This window comes from Cupressus sempervirens, chromosome 6 (genome assembly GCF_028749045.1).
Source record: "Cupressus sempervirens isolate cs-2001-9-10 chromosome 6, ASM2874904v1, whole genome shotgun sequence".
Lineage (NCBI taxonomy): Eukaryota > Viridiplantae > Streptophyta > Pinopsida > Cupressales > Cupressaceae > Cupressus > Cupressus sempervirens.
This window is the reverse complement of record NC_143123.1, coordinates 392020106-392043556: the sequence shown is the minus strand read 5'-3', so window position 1 is coordinate 392043556 and position 23451 is coordinate 392020106.

Sequence of the window (23451 nt, the reverse complement as noted above, 5' to 3'; positions counted from 1 at the left end):
CATCTGAAACACATAGATTTGGTGTTGAGAAGGTTACAAGAGGAAAAGTTAATGATCAATATGGAGAAATGTAGTTTTATGCGAGAGGAACTAACATACCTTGGCTTTGTGATCTCAAAAGGAACGCTCAAGATGGATCAAGATAAGGTAAGTGCAATTCTTTCATGGCCAACTCCTAGAACTATTGCAGCAGTTAGAAGTTTTCATGGGTTAGCCACTTTCTACAGAAAGTTTATCAGAAATTTTAGTTTGATTTGTGCACCTATTTTGAATACTATAAAAGGAGGGCAGAAGTGTAAATTTGTTTGGACAGCTGAAGCCAATAAAGCCTTTGAACTTCTTAAGCAAAAAGTGGCCCTACAACTAGTCCTTGCATTTCCTGATTTTAATAAAGTCTTTCAGATAGAATGTGATGCAAGCAACATAGCCATAGGAGGTGTTCTTAGTCAAGAGGATAGACCTGTAGCCTTTTTCAGTGAGAAGCTCAATGAAGCCAAACAGAGATATTCATCATACGATTTGGAAATGTATGCCCTTGTTCAAACCCTGAAGAAATGGAGACACTATTTGCTACCCAAGGAATTCATTGTATACACAGATAACCAAGCACTTAGTTTCATAAACAGTCAAGACAAATTGAATCATAGGCACATGAAATGGGTAGAGACATTGCAAGCATTCATGTTTTCTATTAAGCACAAGAAGGGAGTAACAAATAAGGTTGCTGATACATTAAGCAGGAGAACTTTAACTACCTCACAAATTCAGTTGGAAACTACAGGCATTTCAAATCTGAAAGGTATGTATGTTGATGATGCTGATTTCAAGGACATCTATCAGGCATGTATTAATTTGGATGAGAGGTACAATAGTGAATATTCTGATTTTCTGCTTCAAGAAGGATTATTGTTCAAGGGAGGACAACTTTGCATCCCAAAGTGTTCAATGAGAGATAATATCATACAGGAGAAACATAGTGGAGTATTATTTGGTCATTTTGGACTAGATAAGACCTTAGAGCTGGTTCGTAGAAACTATTTTTGGCCAAAGTTACAAAAGGATGTCAGGAAATTTGTGGAAGAATGCACCATTTGTCAAAAAAGTAAAGGTAAAAGTACCAACGCAGGATTGTATCAACCCTTACCTATTCCTTCACGACCATGGGAAAGTATTAGTATGGATTTTGTTATGGGATTACCAAGAACTTAGAAGGGGTTTGATAGCATTTTTGTTCTTGTGGATAGGTTCAGTAAAATGTCACATTTCTTACCATGTAAATCCACCAAAGATGCATCATACATTGCAGATTTATTCTTCAAGGAGATAGTGTGAATTCATGGATTACCACTGAATATTGTTTCAGACAGAGATGGCAGATTTGTGGGTCATTTTTGGAGGACCCTTTGGAAGAAACTTGGCACAAATTTGTCTTTTTCATCTGCATATCACCCACAAACCGATGGCCAAACAGAAGTTGTCAACAGATCTTTGGGAAACTTATTAAGGTGCCTTACAAAACAACATGGAGAAAAGTGGGATTCCATACTTGCTCAGGCTGAATTCTCATACAATGATACAGTGAATAGAAGTACAGGGAAATCTCCATTTCAGATTGTGTATGGTACACATCCAAGAGGAATTCTCGAGTTGAGGGAACTTCCAAATACTTTTCCAAGTAGTTCACATGTTGAAGAATTTGCTGAAGCCATTAAAGAGGTCCAAGATCAAGTCAAGTTGTAGCTACAAAATTCAAATCAGAAGTACAAAGAAGTTGCTGATCAGAAAAGAAGAGAAGTACAATTCGAAGTTGGTGATTTAGTATGGGCATATTTGAAGAAAGAAAGGTTACCCCAAATGAAGAATACAAAGTTACTACCTAAGAAGGTTGGTCCTTGTCAAATTTTGGAATAATATGGACATAATGCATACAAAATTCAGTTACCTACAGACATTGGTATTTCACCCATATTCAATGTTTGTGATGTCACACGATACAAAGGTTCTGAAACACAAGCCGTACATGAAGATTCAGTAACAAAAGATCTGCAACAAGTACCTAAACCAGAACCACCTCAATTGGAGAAAATCCTAGATACAAAAATAAAGAAGACTCGCAGATGACAATACACTCAGTATTTAGTCAAATGGAAGAACAAACCAGTGACAAAGGCTATCTGGATGGATGAGAAAAAAATCAACAAGTATGGTTCATCCGTTCAAGATCTCATCTCAAATGGACTAGAGATTCTTTCTACAGGGGAGTATGCTGTAGTAGCAGAGTGGAAAATATGATAAGTAATGTTTTATGTTTTGTGTGTGTTTTAAATTTAAATGTTTTCAATAATGTCCTACATGTGGTGGCATACCTAGAGTAGCAATTCGATGAGCTCTCCAGATATAGCCACCTAGGACCAGGTGTGTGGATTTTAAAATTAGAATAGTTGTTTTAATTCGTAGTTGTGCTAAATAATTAAAGAGAATTCCATCAAATACTGGTGACAGATAATAGGCAGTTACAAGAATACCCATGATTGCTGCATGGTATTGATGGTAAAACGTCTTTTAGATTCCTATTCTTAGCAGTTACAAGAATATCCATGATTGCTGCATGGTATTGATGGTAAAACATCTTTCAGATTCCTATTCTTAGCAGTTACAAGAATATCCATGATTGTTGCATGGTATTGATGATTCCTATTCTTAGCAGTTACAAGAATATCCATGATTGCTACATGGTATTGATGGTAAAACGTCTTTCAGATTCCTATTCTTAGATGGAAAAAAAAACCTTTTTATTACTACTGGACAACAAGGCCAGTCAGACTTTGGTTATTAAAAAGCTAATCTTTTATGTAAAAAAGGATTTGAACTTGGGGAGGAATGGGAATGTTTATGTCTCCTTTAGTCTCCTGTGTTATTTTCAAGATTATGGTTCTACTGTTATGCTTCATATATTTCTCATGGCAATCAGTTTAGGGAATAACAATTGCAGAAAAATGTACTCTGATGTGGGGTCAATATCTCGGGTTTGAACCGTTGGATTTCTCTCAAATTTTTATATGTTATTTGAAACCTAGTTACGCCAAATATAAATGGTTAGATTGAGTAAATATTATATGGTTCAAAAGTTATTCATGTCTGAGTGCGGGTCTATCCAAAGGTAGCAAGAAGATATTTTGGGAGATTTATTTTCAGAAAAAATATACTCTGATGCGGGGTCAATATCTCGGGTTTGAACAGTTGAATTTCTCTCAAATTTTTATATGTTTTTTGAAACCTAGTTACATAAAATATCAGTAGTTGGATTGAGTAAATCTTTTCTGGTTTGAAAGTTATTCATGTCTGAGTGCGAGTCTATCCGAAGGCAGCAAGAAGATATTTTGGGGGATTTATTTTCAGAAAAAATGTACTCTGATGCGGGGTCAATATCTCAGATTTGAACCATTGGATTTCTCGTAATTTTTATATGTTGTTTGAAACCTAGTTATGCCAAATATTAACAGTTGGATTGGGTAAATCTTTTGTGGTTCGAAAGTTATTCATGTTTGAGTGCGGGTCTATCCGAAGGTAGCAAGAAGATATTTTGGGGGATTTATTTTCAGAAAAAATGTACTTTGATGCGGGATCAATAACTCGAGTTTGAACCATTGGATTTCTCTCAAATTTTTATATGTTGTTTGAAACATAGTTATACCAAATATCAACAGTTGGATTGAGTAAATCTTTTGTGGTTCGAAAGTTATTCATGTCTGAGTGTGGGTCTATCCGAAGGCAGCAAGAAGATATTTTGGGAGATTTATTTTCAGAAAAAATGTACTCTGATGCGGCGTCAATATCTCGGGTTTGAACTGTTGGATTTCTCTCAAATTTTTATATGTTTTTTGAAACCTAGTTATGCCAAATATCAATGGTTGGATTGAGTAAATTATTTTTGGTTCAAAAGTTATTCATGTCTGAGTGCGGGTCTATCTGAAGGTAGCAAGAAGATATTTTGGGGGATTTTATTTTCAAAGTTTTGTTTATTGAATCTGATTTTAGTGTGTGATCCTGAAGGTTGTAGATGCCCCTTGAAGCAACTTAGTTGAGTGACTGATTCCTCTTGAGTTTTCCAAGGTGTGGCTCTGCATCACAATACACACTTAACCTTGTCATTATAAAATAGTGTAGAACATGTCCTTAACCATGCTTTACCTAAACACCAAAACTTTATTAGTACAACCTCAATCTCAGTCTGGTACTCTATCAATCTCTACAAAAACCATACTATGTTGTCATCAATGAAAAACATAGTCATGAATGCAACATGTCAATCATGCTACATTCTTTGCAATGCTTAGGATATTCCCCCAAATGAATACAATTAGAATTCATAATAATGAAATCTATATTCTACACTCAAGGTTGATAAGGGGAGAAAGTAGCAAGGTTGCAGACTACCCAGAGTTGATGAAGAGGGGAAGTATGCAAGATACTAACATTTGGTCATGCATAATATATCCCTACTTGTTACAGAAGAAGCTCTTCTTCAAGAGGCCAGAATATAGATTGGTGAATGATGGTTTTGTCTTTTCTATAATCCATTTCATTAAAGGAGATTATATAAAGAGGTTATCCATGGAAGTTTCTACTCGATCGAGTGGTGCAAGTGGGTTCTTATTTAGTTTAGATTAATAGATTAATATAAATTAGGGTTGTAGGGACCCTCTTAAGTCCAAATAAGCTTCCTTGCTATCCATCACCTAGGTTGATACTATTGGAAATAGCTAGGTAATCGATCTTCACTTATGATAGGGTGGGAAAGAAATACAAAGAAGACATGGGTGTGGCCTATCACCATTGGAGCTTTTGAGGTAAATTAATAGAAAGATATATCCACATATGAAATTGAATGGGATCAATATCCCTTGGATAACTATCTAGTGACTTGACACTAATTTGACAATATTAGGATGGTCCAACATCTTGTTGGGATGTAGTTCATACCTGATACTTCTATTGATGATCACTAGATGATTTATATAGATGAATATGATGTTCAAATTATGAACCATTGTAGGATGATTTTACAACTTTCATAAAGAGCCCTCAATATGGATATACCTTTGAAGACATGGAACAAGGATATCACACATGTGATGGATCTACTATACAAAAGGGACAAAATCTTTGAGAGGCCTATAATGAATTCCAAGATTGGCCAAGAAGAGAATGATGACATACAATATTGGGCTAGACATGTTATTTAATTGACTAAGGATTGGGTGAGGAAGACTTTCCATTGGGAGTCAATTCCTAATGCACCAACACTACAAGAAACAATGAGGCCCAAGAGAGGTAAAGGAACTAAAGTTACAATTCTGATCTACCAAGAGAAGTATCCAATGTAAGTGGAGATTGATATACAAGCATGATACACAAGTGGCATAGTTATGTAATGATAAGATAGAGGAGAAGAAAAGGAAGAAGGTCATACAAGAGAAAGAAGCCCAATCAAGAGAGGATCAGAGTGAAGAAGTACATGCTCATGAAGAGGAATCTCAAGCTCCATGTGGGGAAACCCCAACCCAAACATAAGCCTCACCATGAGTACCTAAGAGAGCCATAATATAAATTATGGCAATAGGAGAGAAGAGGAGTTAGCTAAAGAATAAGAAGAACACTCCATCTCCTCAAATCCTAGAGACCATACCTAAAGGAGAAGAGGAAGAGAAAGGGGAAGACATTGAATATCTCTCAATAAATTAGAGTACTCTCTCAACAAGATCCATAGAAGAGGAGAGATATAGGAGTGAAGCCCAAATGCCTCCCTCTATTTAAAAATAGGTAATTCAAGTTGAAGATTCTACAGACTAGGAACAAGAGGGATAGACAATGTCTATAGAAGGAGATGGATCTTATGTTTTCTATCTCTTAGAGTTTAATTTTATGCCAGTTGTGACTCATTTAGAGGGTGAAGAGATAAAGGATACTCCATGTCAAGAATTATTGGGTGAGGACTGCAAAAATTATCCTCCACTACCTCAAGAACTAGTAGGAATACCACTGTAACTACCTAGGAACAGACCATCACCTCCTCCTCTACTGTCATCATAATAGGAAGCCACCCCACTACCACTATCAATCACAAAATATGATTGTTAGATAGGAGGGGATGAATTCCAAAAACTCCAGACTAATGAAGTTTTAGAGGAAAGAAAAATCATTAGAGAGAGGGAACAAACACCACCTATATAGGGATTAGAAATTTCTCCTTGAAGGAAGATGATAGCCACTCCATTAACTAAGCCATCAAGAACATAGAGGACTCTAGAGAGAAGTGACAAGATAAAAAGTCTAGTTTCAGAATTGACCTCATCATGAGGGCACTACATGTGTCCTATGGGAACTACTTTGAAATGGTTAAAGTAGGAGGCATTAACTTGCAAATGGAGATATGTAGAATATACATAATTAGAAAGATTGGAAGCATCGAAGAAGGTCATGAAGATACTAGAACCCATTTAGGGTAATCCTAAGCAGCTGACCTTCATCATGATGAACTAGAGAAACAATTTGATAGTTCACATAGCTATTGCCCCTCCGCACAAAGATGTTGAGGATATTTTTCCTAAGGAATATCATGTGAAGGAAGTAGGTTTGCAGAAGGCCATGTGAGACAAGACCAAAGGTTTGACCACCATAGGCCTTAAACAAGTGTTTTAGCACTTGGATGAAGACAAGGTTGAGATTTTGGAGTTGACAAAGTAGAAGGATTCATTTTGAAAGTATGTGAAGGAGGTAGTTGGTCCATTAGACCCTAACCATCTTGAGGTTACCCTATTGACTTCCCTAAATAAATGATCTCTAACTAGAGAATAAGGAAATTCAATTTTGGATGCATGTAGGAGGTGGCATCATAGTTTTGAAGATAGAGGTGTACATATTATTGAGTTGAATATGAACTCATTTCTAGGTATACAGAGGAATGTATACATGATGGTTACTATAGTGGACTAGGATTTTAGGCTAATGGATGAAGTGGCCACCTTGACCAATGACCTCAAAGCATTGTGGATAATTAAGGGTTAGAGATATCAGATGTTATTAGATATATATTCAATGAAAGAGTTAGATAAAGTAGATGGTTGGATAGATAAAATAGTGTCTTGATATAAGGTGATGATCAGGCTATATGAGGATATCCAGGATGTGAAGAAAAGAGCACTTGATCAAATTTTGAAAGCCAATAGATATTATAGTGCAATTAGTTTGGAGATTTTTGATGATGAATCTAGAACTCGATTGTGCTCTAGGAAAGAAGTAGTACAATAGTTTTGATCCTTGTTTGAAAGTACATCCTTTAAAGATGATGTTAGCCACACTTTCAAAGCTGAGGAAGCCCTCATAGAGTTAGACTCCAAATTAGAAAATTTTGTAGGGGCTAGGCAAGAAGTTAGCAAGTATCAATGGGAAGTGAGAGCAATGTATGAATCCCTAGATTTTCCTGATACCTTAAAGATCAATTCCATGACTCAAAAGTTCAAGGTGATACATCCATACATCATTTTGGTGGAAGGGTCACAAAATCTAGATGTTGAAACAAACTTTTTAACATAGATGCATTTTGCTCGTTCTAGTCCTATCACCTTTAAAGGTGTGCAATTGTGCTAGTGTGAAGCTATGCTATTTTGGAAGGTGTGCATGTGCACCGATAGTTTTGGATCAGTTGAGGTGGTACTGATAGTTAATTAGAAGTTCCATTTTTTAGCATTTTATGCACAAAAAATGCATTTTGGCAGTAGTTTGACTGATAGAGACATAAAGTGGAGCCTGAGTTTACATCTAAAGAAGTACTAGAGACTCCAAGATCATCTACAAACTTTACTCTTCTTATCCTCTTTTTCTTTAAGAGTTTTTGAGGCATGTAAAGTTCCATGTACCATACAATTAATAAAATAAAGAGTGTAGGCCTACTTAGCATCTAGTTAGGAGTATGTTTGTACATAATTTGCTTAAAATTAGTGGTTTTGGCATGCTTTTTGCAAGTAAAAAGACCTAGATCCAAAAATTGCATTAAAGATGGGGTTTCCTATAAATATAGAGATGTAATATGTATTGAAGGCTAGTACTTTGATGCAATAAAGTATACTACTAGTGCTCTGATCATGTGTGTAGTATTTCCTTCTATAATGTGCCTTTCTTTTATGAATTTATTTTAATGAACAATGATAGATCCAGTGATTTTATTTTATGTTAATGCTTGTGTGGTCAATTACTTTTGTGTTTGTCATTTGCTAACAAATTCCTTCATTCTGATGAATTGGAGAAAGGATCACCTACAAGTTCTTACACAATAATTTGTCTCATATAAGTGCACTTTTCATGGCTATACAATTTGATGAGTTGTGAAACATTTGATGGTTTTCATTGTTCCCCTTGATGATTTCATCGGTGGAGTTGAGGATGCATTGCTACTAATTTTATTGGTTTCTTACTTGGTCCTTTCAAAAATTCCATTCATAAACATATTATTTTTATGACTTATGTCCATTTAGAAATTTTGTTTTCTGCATTTTTCTTTAAATTCTTTTTACCCTAATTCTGTTGTTTTCTTTTGAACACATAGAATATGAATTAATATAGCTAAATTGTTAGTATTCACACCCATCATAAAAATACAAAAAAAAAAAAAAATGAATTGGTCTCTAGATTGTATTTCTTTATAAATTTTGGAGGTTAAAGTACCAAAAAAGGCCTCCTTGTGAACATTCATATTAATCTTCGATTGAGATACCCATTAGGTTGAGATAACCATCTAGAACCTTGGAGTTGGTTAAGTTGATAATCTTTTCAATAGAGAAATTTGGAAGCACTTTTGTCATTGGCATTGTGAAAAATGATTGCTCAACACAAGTGGCACTAGAAGGAAGATATACTACAAATTTCTAAGTCTCAAATCTCACCAATTTACAAGTTCCAAAGTCTAATTTTTTTATTTTGAAAATTTTCTAAGTTGATTTCTATAGTCACTAAGGTGAATAGTTGTACTAGCAAGAAGGTGCACCAATCAACAAGTTGTGCTATACACTAAGGTGCACCATTGCAGAGGTGCAAAAACTTGAAGATCTTGATCCAACATCTCTCTTTCAATGATCTTTTATTTCCTTTCATAGTAGACACAAGCTCTTAGAACTTGATCATTTCTAGAAACCTCGTAGTAACAAATGGATACCGAAGCACCTCCCATTTTATACATAAATTCCACCATCATCTTCCACCTCACCTTCCAATACCTTTACCTCAACCATTTCATAAATCAGCTCACAGCAAAAAATTTAGTCACCACCATTTTTACCATGACTTTCTTTGCAAATGCACAAGATGTTCCCATCACCTTATAAGGTCCACTTCATGACCTTCTCAAGAATCTTGAAAACTTCAAACCAATTTCATCCACAATAAGGCATGAACAATAGAAGATCACATTAAAGTCTTCATAGAAATATGCAATAGAAAGAAAATTCAACATGAAGGTGTGATCCTACATCTATAACCATACACTTTGGGAGAAGTTACATTCAACCAGCATGTGAAGCATCCGTTCAAAACTAGGCAATTTTTGAGAAGTTGTTCCTGTACACTCGAAAGTGTCTCACTCTAAACCCTTCTATCCAAACGATTCCATGAGTTTGGAATGCTTGGATGCCGGCTTCGAGCTCTCTATCCACGGAGTGCAAGAGAGTATATTTCAAGAATAAGAAGGCTCTCAGATGAGCCTTAGAGATACTCTTCTTGCTAGTAAACCATGCAATGGGAGGTTCCAAAGACAAGATGCAAGAATGCAAATGTCCCAAGGAGTTCCTCAAGAATGCAATGTAACTAAAGATTAAACTAGAATGAATATGAAAAGTGCAGCTATTCTAAGCATGGATGAGAGTGTTACAATCCAAATATTAAGCTATGTGAGATAGATTATTGCAAAATAGAAGCTAAACTAACATGCAACATGAATCTAAGCTAAAATGCTATGGTATGAGAGAATGTAGAAAAGAAAGAGAAGTTCTCCACAAAGCTCCAAAGAAACCTATTAGAAAACCTGCAGCATAACAATATTCAAAATGGATTGATCCTTTGAGGGGGAAAGCTCTCTCCCTTTTAAAGATGTATGGACGGTAGAGATCAAGATGAAGATGGTGGATGATCAACGATGGAATTCAAAAAGAGGAGTGATCCATGTGCACACACAAGTCAACCAATAGAATATAAGTTGACTTGTCATATAAGACAAAAGTCACAAAGCCTTTTCTTTTAATTGCAAAATAGAAAAAGGACTTTATGTGTGCACTTTAAGTGGGTTAGAAGAATGGGGTCTTTTATTTAATTAAAAGGGTACATGTTCTTTTAATCAAATAATGAACTTAGGATAACATAGTCAAACTATAGGTTATAATCAAATAAATTGATTATTAGCAATTTGACTTAGGTAAGTGATTAAATTAATTTAGCCAAAATGTTGAAAAGGGAGCTAATAGTCTAGATGACCATTTTTAGGTGATTACATTTGCCCCTCTTTGAATAATGTGTGATCGATCTGGGAACACATTATGTCAAAGAAAATCGAAGCTAAGTAGGCGATGATAGATATAGATGTCTAATTTCGAAGAGTGAAATGCAGAAATAGATAGCAAGTCCTGAATGCATAGCCTGATAGCAGTAGTACTGAACACTAGGGAGAGATGATGTCAGAATTCAAGAAGAATACTAACACTTAGAAAAGAAGATAGAGTGAGAACAAGTGAGAAGATCAAACAAATGCTCCTAAGAAATAGATAGTCGTAGCAATCAGTGATAGAGTATTTCTGCCCCCTTGGGATCAAAATTGAAATGAGGTAAGAGGATGCAGAAACTAGCTAGATATGAGAAAATTGAGATATAGCAATGTCCGATATGACAGATAAATGATTAGAACCCAAGAATGACTATAAGAAAGTGATAAAATGCCCCAATTTGACTAGAGTTGACCTTGAAGGATATATCATAAAAATTAGGTCGAAACGAGTAGAAAGGTAATTTTAGACATGAAACAGTGAATTGAAGTAGATATGAAGTATGGAAATGATGAAGACATGAAGAAATGAAGATGCCCCAGTGATGATTCAGAGATTAGACCTCAAAAGGTCAGCTAACTGCTCAGAAGAAAGTAGAATTTTAAAAGACAATTTTGACCATCAAGATGAACTCGAATTTGGATTTCGATCCCGAAAATGAATCTAGGATGTCAAAATTATTTAAGAGGTCAAAACTTTATATAATGTGATGACAAGATAGAAAAGAGATGAAGCGAAAGATTAAGAAGGTGATAAGACATGAACAAGAAGAAAGTAAAGAAATATATGAAAGGAGTTAGCTGATATGTCCACAAAAAGATGAAGAAAGAGAGCTCTCCCCATATGCAAGAATGCAAGACTAAGCTAGAAAATGAACCTAAAATGCAAGCTAATATGCAAAGTGGTTTACCAGCAAGAAGCGCATAACATTTAGACTCTTAATTTCATCATTGAGCATTTATTAGGGACATCATGAGATCATACAACCATCACTAGTATAACTATGAGGATATGAATATGATCGATATTAGATAGGTATGTGGAAATCCAATCTAAGCATCAGAGACATGTAAGTCAAGATAACTACACGATTATATTCCCTAAGTTTAATTTAGCAAGATTACACCTATATCAAGGCATAAGCGCCAGGATAAACCCTGAGTACGGTCTTGCGAAATAGTCAAGGATGATACATTTATAAGTCAAAGTGTTGAATAGGACAAGCATGAATGCTTACAACACTATAGACAAATAGAGTATACCGACAAGAAAAAATCAAGAAGACATGCCCCATGCCCCCAGTCTTCTAGTCAATGACATCCTCGAAAGACTATTAGGGAGGGAACACATGGAAAAGAAATCATCATAGACAACACACAAAGTAGATAAAGATCAGCATAGCTCAGTCGTTTATGTGTTAAAGTGTGTGTGTGTGTGTAAGTCACTTGGCCATTTCTTCAAGACTTTATTCTGATAGTGAGAAATATCGTGACATCAAAGACCGTAGGTAAACTATCTGAAAAGTGTTGAAGAACACTTGATGTCAAAGTGGGTGGGGGTAGTGTTGAGAAACACTATTTTGTGAGTTGTCAAAGAAACCCTAATGCACAAGAATACCTCAATAGGCTAAGTAGCTATGCCCCCAAGATGAGGACAAGAAACAATTCCAAGCTAAGAAATGTGTAGTGAAGTGGATGATTGAGATTGATAGACATAGGTGCAAGGGTTTCAAGTAGCACCTATTTTTAGAACTTTTTTCAATTTTTTTTTTTTTTTTTTGTTTTTTGTTTTTTTTTTTTTTTTTTTTAGGACATTTTTTGATTTTTAAAGATTTTTTTCAGGATCATATATGATTTTTTTTGGAATTTTTTAGAAGGTTTTAGATATCACTAGTTCTCAAGAAAGATCACATCATTTTCTCCCAACGTCTAGCAAGGTATAGGATATGATGGAGCAACAAGCCAGTGGATAAGCAAAGATGGATGAAAAAAGAGTATGAAGCAAGTGAAAGTGATCCTTAGGGACTGACTCCTCAAGAGTACCCAAGCTAGGGAAAGAGGTGAAATAGTCATATGAAGCATATTTTGGATAAGCAATGGAAGTAATGAGAAAGATAACATGTAGGATAAGCAATGAAGACAACAAGTGAGATAGCATGAAGTGTGTAGTCCAAAAGAGTGGCCATGTCAAGAGACCTATGAGAACCATGTTTCATTTATTATGATCAAGACCAAGGGGTCAACTAGATAGGATAGCGATGGGATAGAGCAATAAAAATAAAGCTCAAGATAGAGGCTATGAGTGAATGGGAGAGCACAATAGAAAATCTGGTGGATAAGATAGCCAATATGCAAAGATAGCTCAACATTGTCAAGATCAAAGAGAGAAGAGGGGATAGATGGATGATGGAAAAATTACGCATGATGCCTGTTTGCCAGGTTTTCATCATGGTACTTATCCAAGGAGCCACAAGAAGTAGTTTTCACCATAGGATAAATTTATTTCTCTTTACTTTTGCTACCAAGGTGCCACAAGAAGTGGTTTTCACCAAGGCACATTTTTATTTTTATTTTTTGAATTTTTAGAAAGAGCTCAAGCTTTTTGAATGTAGATAGTGCTCCTATAGAAAAGATAAGTCATGATAAGCCAAGGCCATAGAAAGGTATGCTCAAATATGTTGATAGGGTGATGAAAGAGAAATGGTAGTAGGAAGAGTATATGGAGGATAATAGTTCATGTATAGAAAGTAAGTGTAAGCTTTAGAGGATTTCATGAGGGTAGTTGAAATATTGGACAAGATCAACATTGACACACACCTTGAAGGGTATTGGAATGATGGAGGAATCATGGATGAAGTAGCTTGAGGTTTAGATGTATAAGGTGGTAGAAGAGATTTGGAAAAAAGTGGAATGGAAGACTTTGGAACAATTTTAGAAAGATTTTTGGAAGAAGATGGAATGGAAGCCTTTGGAAGCTTGAATCTCAACTTTGAAGTATTTTCAATATTCAAGTCTTTTAAAAGAGACTTGGGAATCCATATAGCTTTAGATTTTCCTTTGGATACTTCAAAACACATTTCTTCAATAATGGGTTTAGGTACCCATATTTTCTTTGATTTAGCTTTTTTAATAGTGGACCTTTGTGGTCTCTTTTGTGCATTTTCCTTCTTAGCATTCACATGTTGATTAGATGGGACATAGTGATCTTCATTTTTCAATGGATTCTTATGTTTATTCTCACTTCCAAAGGACTTGGGACTTGTGGACGAATAAGGATGATATGATTGGTTTAGATGTATAGATGGGTGAAAAGTCATCAAGGATGAGTGTCTTTGTTGATCTTGAGGTATGATGGGAGAGCTAGGGAATGAGCTAGGAGTGAATGTAGGAGATGAAGGAACATAAGGCCCCAAAATGGATGGAAGGTTTGAATGCTTTAGCTTAGATGGATAAGGACCAAGGATAGATTTAGAAGATGCAAAGGGATAGTGGGAAAGGATATCAACATCTTTAGAATGAGCAACATGGTCAAAGCCATCAATAGACTCATGAGTACCTTTGATAGGAACAACATTTTTAATAGTAGCACTTGAAGCTTGAGCACAATTTTGAAGTGGATATGGAGAAGTAGAACATGAGGGGATGCTTTGATCTTGACAAGTAGCCTTGGATAGCATATGAAGAGAACTTTTCTCATAATTTTCAATAAGCTCAAGGGAGATAATGGAAGTGGTATCTTCATCATACTTAGGAGGTGGACAAGATATAGGATATGGAGGGGAAAAATCTTGAAAGAGATGAAAGGGTGCTTGATCTTGATCTTTCTTGACATTTATAGCTTTTTCTTTTTGAGAGTCCTCTTGACATGGAGCCACTTCTAAGGACAAGGGAGAATGAAGAGTGAATGGAGTAGTGCTTGGATTAGGCATAGTAGTGTATGAAGGTTGAGGATGTTTATGATTAGTAGCATGGAAAAGGTTTGCAGCCAAGTGAAGGTTAGCTTGAGTTTCTTTTAGAGGTAGCCCTTGATGATACACATAGTCAATGTGGAAAGCATTAGGTTCTTTATTTGATGGAGGCATATTGGAAAGCTTTGACGTGTTGGGAGATGCATGAGTGTTGGACAAAGTGAAAGATGTAATAGAGCCACTACTAGACATAGGTTCATTAATGTAATCTTGCTCAAGAGAAGTATCTTCAGCACATGAGTCACTAGAGGTTCCAATAATTCCATTATCCATAAGATCTTGGATTTTATGTTTTAGCTCAATGCAATCTGAAGTACTATGCTTATTATGTTGATGATAAGCACAATAGATATCCAAGAATGGGTTTCAATATGAGCTAGACTTAGGTAACATGATGATCTTATTGCCAAGAAGTTTTTGCAAAGTGTCATCATAAGAATCTTCCAAGGGAGCAAAAGTTCTATCAAAAATATGTCTAGGATCTTCTTGTTGTTTCTCAAGTGAATAGCATGTGTTCATGTCTTCATCATTATCTTTGTCAAAGATAGGTCCATCATGAAATTTTGGCATAGCCTCAAGTGCTTGTTCTCTAAAGAGGTCTTTAGATCTAGAAGATGAAGACATTTGATGTCTTGAAGTAGAGCATGTAGACCTAGAAGAAGAGGATGACCTCAAAGAAGGTGACTGACATGCATGTAAAGACCTTAAGGAAGATTCATGTAATGGTGCAATCTTCTCCTCTAACCTTTTCTCAAGTTTAGAGTTCATTTTTGTCATGCGCTTAGAGAGATGAAGGTAAGAAAGATCATTTGTCTCTTCTAGTTCTTTGTATTGTGCATATAGATCTTGAAACTCTTTAGTGACATGGAAGATATCATGATCATCTAGATTTTGTTGAAGTTTTGTAGCACAAGGTTTAGATCCCATAGTTTTAGATGCAAAGCCAAGCATAAAAGAGCCTAGAGGATAACTTGATGTTGAAACTATAGGAGGTAGAGTGTTCACTTGCCAAGATAGTAGAGAGAGATGAAAGTGACTTGTCAAACAATATGTCCAAGAAACTTACGACATGAATGACTCAAGTCAATAGCTAGGCAAGATGCCAAAATAGCCAAATAGATAGAGCAAGCGGTGTGACAAGTGAACAACTCTCCAACCCAAGAGTGTAGTCAAGAAATCAAGGCAACCATTTCAGCAAAAGGATAACTAGCAAGCAGACATAGACCATGAAGACAAAAAGACCAAGAGCACTAAGACCAAAGAGCCGCTTTAAGCATGTTCAAGAACTAGAGACATAGAAAATAAAAATCAAATGATGGGACTCCCCTTAGCAAGCAACAAAAGAAATTTTTTGCATTTGATGTTTTGACTTGGTTGACAAAGTTTGACAATAATTGATAGCATAGCAAGTTTGATGTTAAAAAGAAATTTCTTTTCAAGCAAGATAGTGACACATGGAGTAGTCTTCAAACAATCAAGCAAGGGACAAAGAAACCTTGCATGATACAAGCATATGTGAGGTCTTAAAAGAAAGCCGTATAACTATCATCATGTGTATGTTCCAAAGATTTCCACAGGTATACCACATTCGAGAACACATCAAGCAATATCTACCTAAAAGACATGGTTCATTACTCAACAACTTGGCCCACGCTTGATGCTCCTTTGCCTCACACCAAGTGGTTTCCCACAAGAGATATTGACTTTTTTATAGAAATGCCATAAGCATAACCAAGGGAACACATATGGTGAGTGTAAATCTTGGGGTGATCCGGGTAGTCCACTAGGATCAATCCTTGCACCAAGAAGTTGAGTGGCTAAAAAAGGGTAGTTACTAACTTAGAGTGTTTAGATAGGGCTTCCATTCATAGTGTTCCTCTTGCTCCCAATTACGGGACACCTCACCTTGCGATGAGTAACCGATCTCGCGATCACAAGAGTACCTTAAGAATTCTTGCCTAGTGATTTTCTTATGGTTGAAATCCCATAAGCGATCACACTAGGCGAAGACAATCACTATGTCTACCAAGGTTTTGTGTCCTTGATAGCCTTGAGTTTATAGTGAGTTGGAAGAGTCGAGTAATTTGCTTGTCTCCACTTGGGTTGTTCCTCTCAGGTTGTCCGAGAGCAGGCCCTTTAAAGGATTCTAACTACACAAAGTGGATTAACTTTCAGAAGTCAAGATTTCTGGTTCACCACAAGGGTGAAGAGCATACTCTCCTATTCCAATCGTTTTCTCTCAAACACACCAAAAAGATTCAGTTGCCTCTTACTCTTGAAATCAAATGGTAAGTCAAGATTTCTGATTCACCACAAGGGTGAAGAGCATACTCTCCTATCACCAAAAGATCCCAATTGTAAGTTTTAATGTGCCTAAAATAAACAACTAGTATATGCCACACATGTAAAAGTAAAGAACAAGAAAAATTGGGTTTTTATGCGTTGGGCAGCCCTGCAAACAATCGTTAGTAGCCCTTGTGCATTTGAAGCTTTGACATGCGTTCTTTTTATGCAATGTTTCAATTTTTTTCACAAAGATGGCAACCTGAAATCACAACTTATTAGCACCACAAGTTAGTGTGAAATAACATAAAATAATACAATAAAAAGTGGTTAGTTGCCTCAAATATCCAAGTTATCTTCCAATCAACTGTATGCAAAGAAAGTGCAAACTAATCACAAATGCTCTCATTTTTACTCTTTGCTTTTGACCTAGTCAACAAGATTGGACTTGTTTGCTATGATTTTGTATCCAAAAATGAAAATGAAAAGAAGAGACCTCTATTAAAAATTAGAGAACTTTCCAAAAATGCAAAATTTTTTAAAAAATCTCTTCATTTGCGCTCTAGAGATCAATTTTGTCAAAACAGACCAAATTTATCAAATCGAGTTTTTGATCTTTAATACGACCTCAAAATTCAAAACAGAAAGAAAGAACCCCCATTAGAATTATAATTCCAAAAATGCGCTGATTTGCGATCAAAAATGACTTTTTATGAAAAACAAAGAAAAAATTATAACTCCCGCAAATCACGTCAAAATGCTTTGAAAATTGGACTAAGACATTTTGAGCACATACCCAACTTGAAAAGAAAATTTTAGAACCAAATTCTAAGCGGTTTAAAAGATATGATTAAATCTTTAAACCAACTAGATTTTTGGTCTTCAAACCAATCTACTTATGGGTTGACCTTAAAACCAAAGTGATAATTTTACAAAAGCACTTGATTAGATCCAATATGCTATTGTAAAAAACCAAAGATAAGAAATGAAAGCAAATGGAGCTGAAAATTTGATTCAAGCCCCACGGTGGGCGCCAAAAATGTACACTCGAAAGTGTCTCACTCTAAACCCTTCTATCCAAATGATTCCATGAGTTTGGAATGCTTGGATGCCGGCTTCGAGCTCTCTATCCACGGAGTGCAAGAGAGTATATTTCAAGAATAAGAAGGCTCTCAGATGAGCCTTAGAGATACTCTTCTTGCTAGTAAACTATGCAATGGGAGGTTCCAAAGACAAGATGCAAGAATGCAAATGTCCCAAGGAGTTCCTCAAGAATGCAATGTAACTAAAGATTAAACTAGAATGAATATGAAAAGTGCAGCTATTCTAAGCATGGATGAGAGTGTTACAATCCAAATATTAAGCTATGTGAGATAGATTATTGCAAAATAGAAGCTAAACTAACATGCAACATGAATCTAAGCTAAAATGCTATGGTATGAGAGAATGTAGAAAAGAAAGAGAAGTTCTCCACAAAGCTCCAAAGAAACCTATTAGAAAACTTGCAGCATAACAATATTCAAAATGGATTGATTCTTTGAGGGGGACAACTCTCTCCCTTTTAAAGATGTATGGACGGTAGAGATCAAGATGAAGATAGTGGATGATCAACGGTGGAATTCAAAAAGAGGAGTGATCCATGTGCACACACAAGTCAACCAATAGAATATAAGTTGACTTGTCATATAAGAAAAAAGTCACAAAGCCTTTTCTTTTAATTGCAAAATAGAAAAAGGACTTTATGTGTGCACTTTAAGTGGGTTAGAAGAATGGGGTCTTTTATTTAATTAAAAGGGTACATGTTATTTTAATCAAATAATGAACTTAGGATAGCATAGTCAAACTTTAGGTTATAATCAAATAAATTGATTATTAGCAATTTGACTTAGGTAAGTGATTAAATTAATTTAGCCAAAATGTTGAAAAGGGAGCTAATAGTCTAGATGACCATTTTTAGGTGATTACATTTCCTAGATTAATTCAAGACATTTATCAATCTTGTTATCTTGCATCATTAGTTCCTATCGATAAAAAAGGATCCAATAGAAACCATCTCTTGGTTTAACCATCATTTTCATATGATATACTAGAGATTAGAGACCCCCTACAACATACCACTAGAGGGTTCTATTCAAATCTATCTCAATTCCATGGATCATTTGACTACTATCTTCTTAAGAAGACTTCTTGCTGCAAACATTAACACTTTGGAAAATGTCTTCGAAGAAGTGGTCACTTTAACCAAATAGGAAAATCCTAACGGTCAAGGTTTGATGGTTAAATCTAATGCCACAAAAATTGTGTCAGCTCATCTAGTAGGAGTACCATTTATGCCTAACGAGTACCCCCCATTGAATCTACTTCTAGCAGAGAAAGTTCCTACAATCCCAGCTAATGCCATAACCTATCCAGGATATGAGCCTCTAAAAGTAGCACTTCTCAAATAAAATGTTATACTGGTGGCCAAAGTAGAGAGTAACATGACATTTGAATTGGAATAGATGAATAAAAGTATATCCCAAATTACATATGAGCTCACTTGTTTGCAATTTTCATAAGGGAAAATAAAAAATTTTAACCATTCAATGGAAACTCAAAAAAGAATAGTTGTGAGTAAAACCAATAAAAGAAATTCAATTGATATGGGAATAATACTACTAGAAATAATTTTAACCCACCGAATCACAACAATAGATTTCCTAGAAAAAAATTGATAATGGAACAATTGCCCAAACAATGGAAGCATATCATCTAACAACAATAATAATATCCAATTTGTTGAAGTCAATCAAGTGGATATAAACAAAAGTATATCCAATGACAACATGTTCTGCAGAGGAAATTAGGACATAGGCCAAAGCTTGCAAGATACATGTGATATGCCCCCTCTCCAATTCAACACCATGTTGTTAGAATCCTATGATACTTCACAATGTACTGAGGTGGAATATTTTTCCAATGAGGAATTTGTGCTCCCTTTTAACTAGGAAGCAAAACTTAAACATGCTAAGATGTTTGACTTTTGTAATGACAACTAGAATATGTATAATTCATGCAACCAAAAATCCTACACCAATATGTGAATTGGTCAAGGTGTAGTAGTCTCAAGCATGAGGAGTGATGCCCACCTTATTGAAAAATCCTACATGGTCAACATAAAAGTATAGTGTCATCAAGGAATTGACAAGGACCAAGGAAAACATCTCTATATATGACATGTTATAGAGTTGTCCCACCCAAACAAAAGCACTTTTGGAGACGTTGGATCACACCAATGTGAACTCTTCTTGAGTCAATTATGCCAAAGTTATACCAACCATGTTCAAGGATAAGATGTAAGTACCTCCTTTTTCTAATAAGTATTCAAATCTTTGAGAAGAATATCCATAATTTCCTTGTTTATTTGGGTGCTTCATGCAACATATGCCACTCTTGATATCTCAAAGGCTAGGAGCCACTCCATAACCTACTAGTTGAGTTGTAATACAACTTGATGAGATGCAAATAAAAACCATCAGAGTATTCAAGGATGTAGGCATTCAACTAACTATAGACCCCCAAATCAAAGATGTCATCAAAATTCATTTAGTGGACATTCTTGAGACATATGGCATGCTCAAGAGTAGGGAATGGACTATACACCTTAGAGGATGGTTTTCCATATATTTCACCCAACTAAGGCTATCATGGAAGGGACAAAACAAAAAAATTAAAATTGATGCTAAGCCTAAATAGAAGAAGATAATTATGGATTGCAATGCTCATAAAAAATTATTGTAGCTCTAATCAAAATTTGGCGACTTACAAAGTAATGATATTTGATACACTCCAAACTAGGGAATCCAATGATAACCCTACCACAAGTTGACAAAAGTCCCCTCCATAAAATGTCATCACTTATACACAACATGGTTACAAACTTGCAATAACTTAGAGAAGACACAAAACCAAACACCATGCTCCTCCTTAGATTCTACAGGTCCCATCACATGAGCCATTTTGAATTATAATTCCCAAGTTGCCAAGATGTTGTTGCCTAGGTTTTGAGCCATCTTTCCCCATTAGTAAGTATCAAGGTAGCCAACCTCTCCATACTAGACAATCAGGTTACAAATGGAATTCAGGAGGATACTTTAAGTTCCCCCTTCAAAGGGGTTGTCACTAAGGAAGGCAATTTAATAGAAGAAAGAAAATGAGACCTTAATGCATCGTATATTGATACATCAATGGATGAGAGAGCTTTGTCCTCTCCTCCTAAAGGGGCAGCCATCATTCGTAAGAGGAAATGCTTTATAAAAGGTCAAGGTTTGGTATCGATGATTGTACATCCCAAAACCCATACTTCCAAGGACATAGACCTAATTGAGTAAATCCAAGAGAAGAAAAGAAACCAATTTGTTCTACTTTCAAAAGAAACAACTAGGAACAGACCGTCACAAAGAAAGATGCAGTGGGTTCCCAAGAATTATTTCAAAGTTAAAGTGAAAGAGAAAGTTAGAAAAAATAAACATAAGGTGAAGTCATCTAACAAAGAACAAATTTTGACTCTCAAGTTTGATGGCTCCAAGTGTAAACAAGGATCCAAATTCAGGATTTGGCTAATCAACCCCAAGGGTAACTCTCTCTATGCTTCCTATCACTTATAGTTCATATGCACCAACAATGTCGCATAATATCAAGATTTAGTGTGAGAAATCATCTTTGTATTAGAGAAGAATGTGAAGGCCCTCATAGTAGAAAGGGATTCACAACTACTGATTCAAAAAGTCAAGGTAATATGCTCTTGTAATTGTTAGAAAGTAAAATCCACCAAGATAACTGAAAGGGAGATGGTTAATCAGTTATCAGATCAATATAACTTTTATCAACCTTATTAAATCTTAAACATGTGATCAATATAAACACCAACCACAAGAAGATATGCATACACAATAACACCATATATTTTAACTAGGGAAACCGTTGATTAGAGGGAAAACCCCAATGGGGATGGTACCCACAAAATGATGTACTAAATAAATATTCCTTGTAAGAGGATGGACTCTGTTAGGAGTCAATGAAATACATTAAGTAAATTGATCAATCGATGTTAGGAGACTTTGAATTCCTGTTAGGACATTCCAACCCTATTAGAAGTTGTAGAAGGTAGATGGAACCACTATCCAAAAATTTTTAGGGGAAAGACCACCAAACTCATTTTTCTACTAGCTTTTGTATTATTTCTTTAAGAATAATAGAAATTTTATTGATCTTACCATCTCAAAACTTTCATTTTCCTATTACTATGCCATTGCCACACCAAAATGCTTCTCAAATATCAATATTAGATTTCCAACTTCACATGACAAAAATCCCTTTGATCACTTACTTGCATTTACTAATCTTCACAAATCCAATATAATTATCTTATGTTCCTTATTAAAACCAAGGAAATAATCCTTCCTTTATACCGTGTCCTCAAAAATAATTCATTTAGTCAATTTGATGCTTTCCCAATTACTTACAATAGGACCTCATTAAGATAACATGCTACAATATATCTTTTTCATAATTACAAAATGTTGTCAGCTCACATTCTTTATAGCTTCTCACATATGCAAACAAAAACTTTGTGCACTTGCTAACATAATCATCAGGTGGTCTATTGTCTCTATCTAACTTTTCTCATCTAGGTCTTATCCCTATTAGGAGATATAATCCAATTACCATAAACCACTTGTCAAGTACTTTGTCTGTAAACTATCTTCTATAAAGCACAAATAACTCTCACCAATCTTCAACTTTCTTCATGTACACTTGACCACTGAATCATGACACATTGTAGAGCACATGCTCAACTTTGCATAACACCTTCTTCATTACTTGATCCATAGAAGCTCATTCTATGCTTTCTACTCTATTAATCTTCTCAATATATTAATATCAATGACAAACATAGTCATGAATGCAATAAAGAATCATACTAACTATCTCTATACTACTCTAGTAATGCTAGAATACTTTTCCATAGGAATATCATCAAAATTCATGCTAATAATCTCTCCCTTTGGCATTGATGGAAACATAGATGAAAAACATCTCTAAGAATACCAAACATACTACTCTATTGGTTTCTACCATCTTTTCAAATCCTCTTCATCAATCAAATATGAATCTCTTAGGAACAACTACTTCTCCCCCTTTGATTAAATTCTTCCTTATTATGTATACTCATCTTTCTTATGTATTCATGATTTAATTCTACCCACTAGCTCTTCCACATTCATAGAAATTGTTTTTCATGCACTTTATCTCCCCCATTGACATCAATGCCAAAGGAATCATTATGTCAATCATCTACTCAATGTCTTCAACCAAAAAGTGTCCAAAGACACTATTCAATACTAGCTACCAAGAGTCCTTCATGACTTTTCTCAATCACAAATACTCCCCCATAGAGGAAACATCAACATTCAGTTCAGATAAGCAATAGTGTTCTGTACCATTGGAATGATGCATATGCATTGTCTACTCTAAAGTAGGTAGGGGCATAACCCCAAGCATACCTCACAAATAATCAAATATATCCTTATGCAAAGGCTTTGCAAAAATATCTGTAATTTTCTCCTTTATATT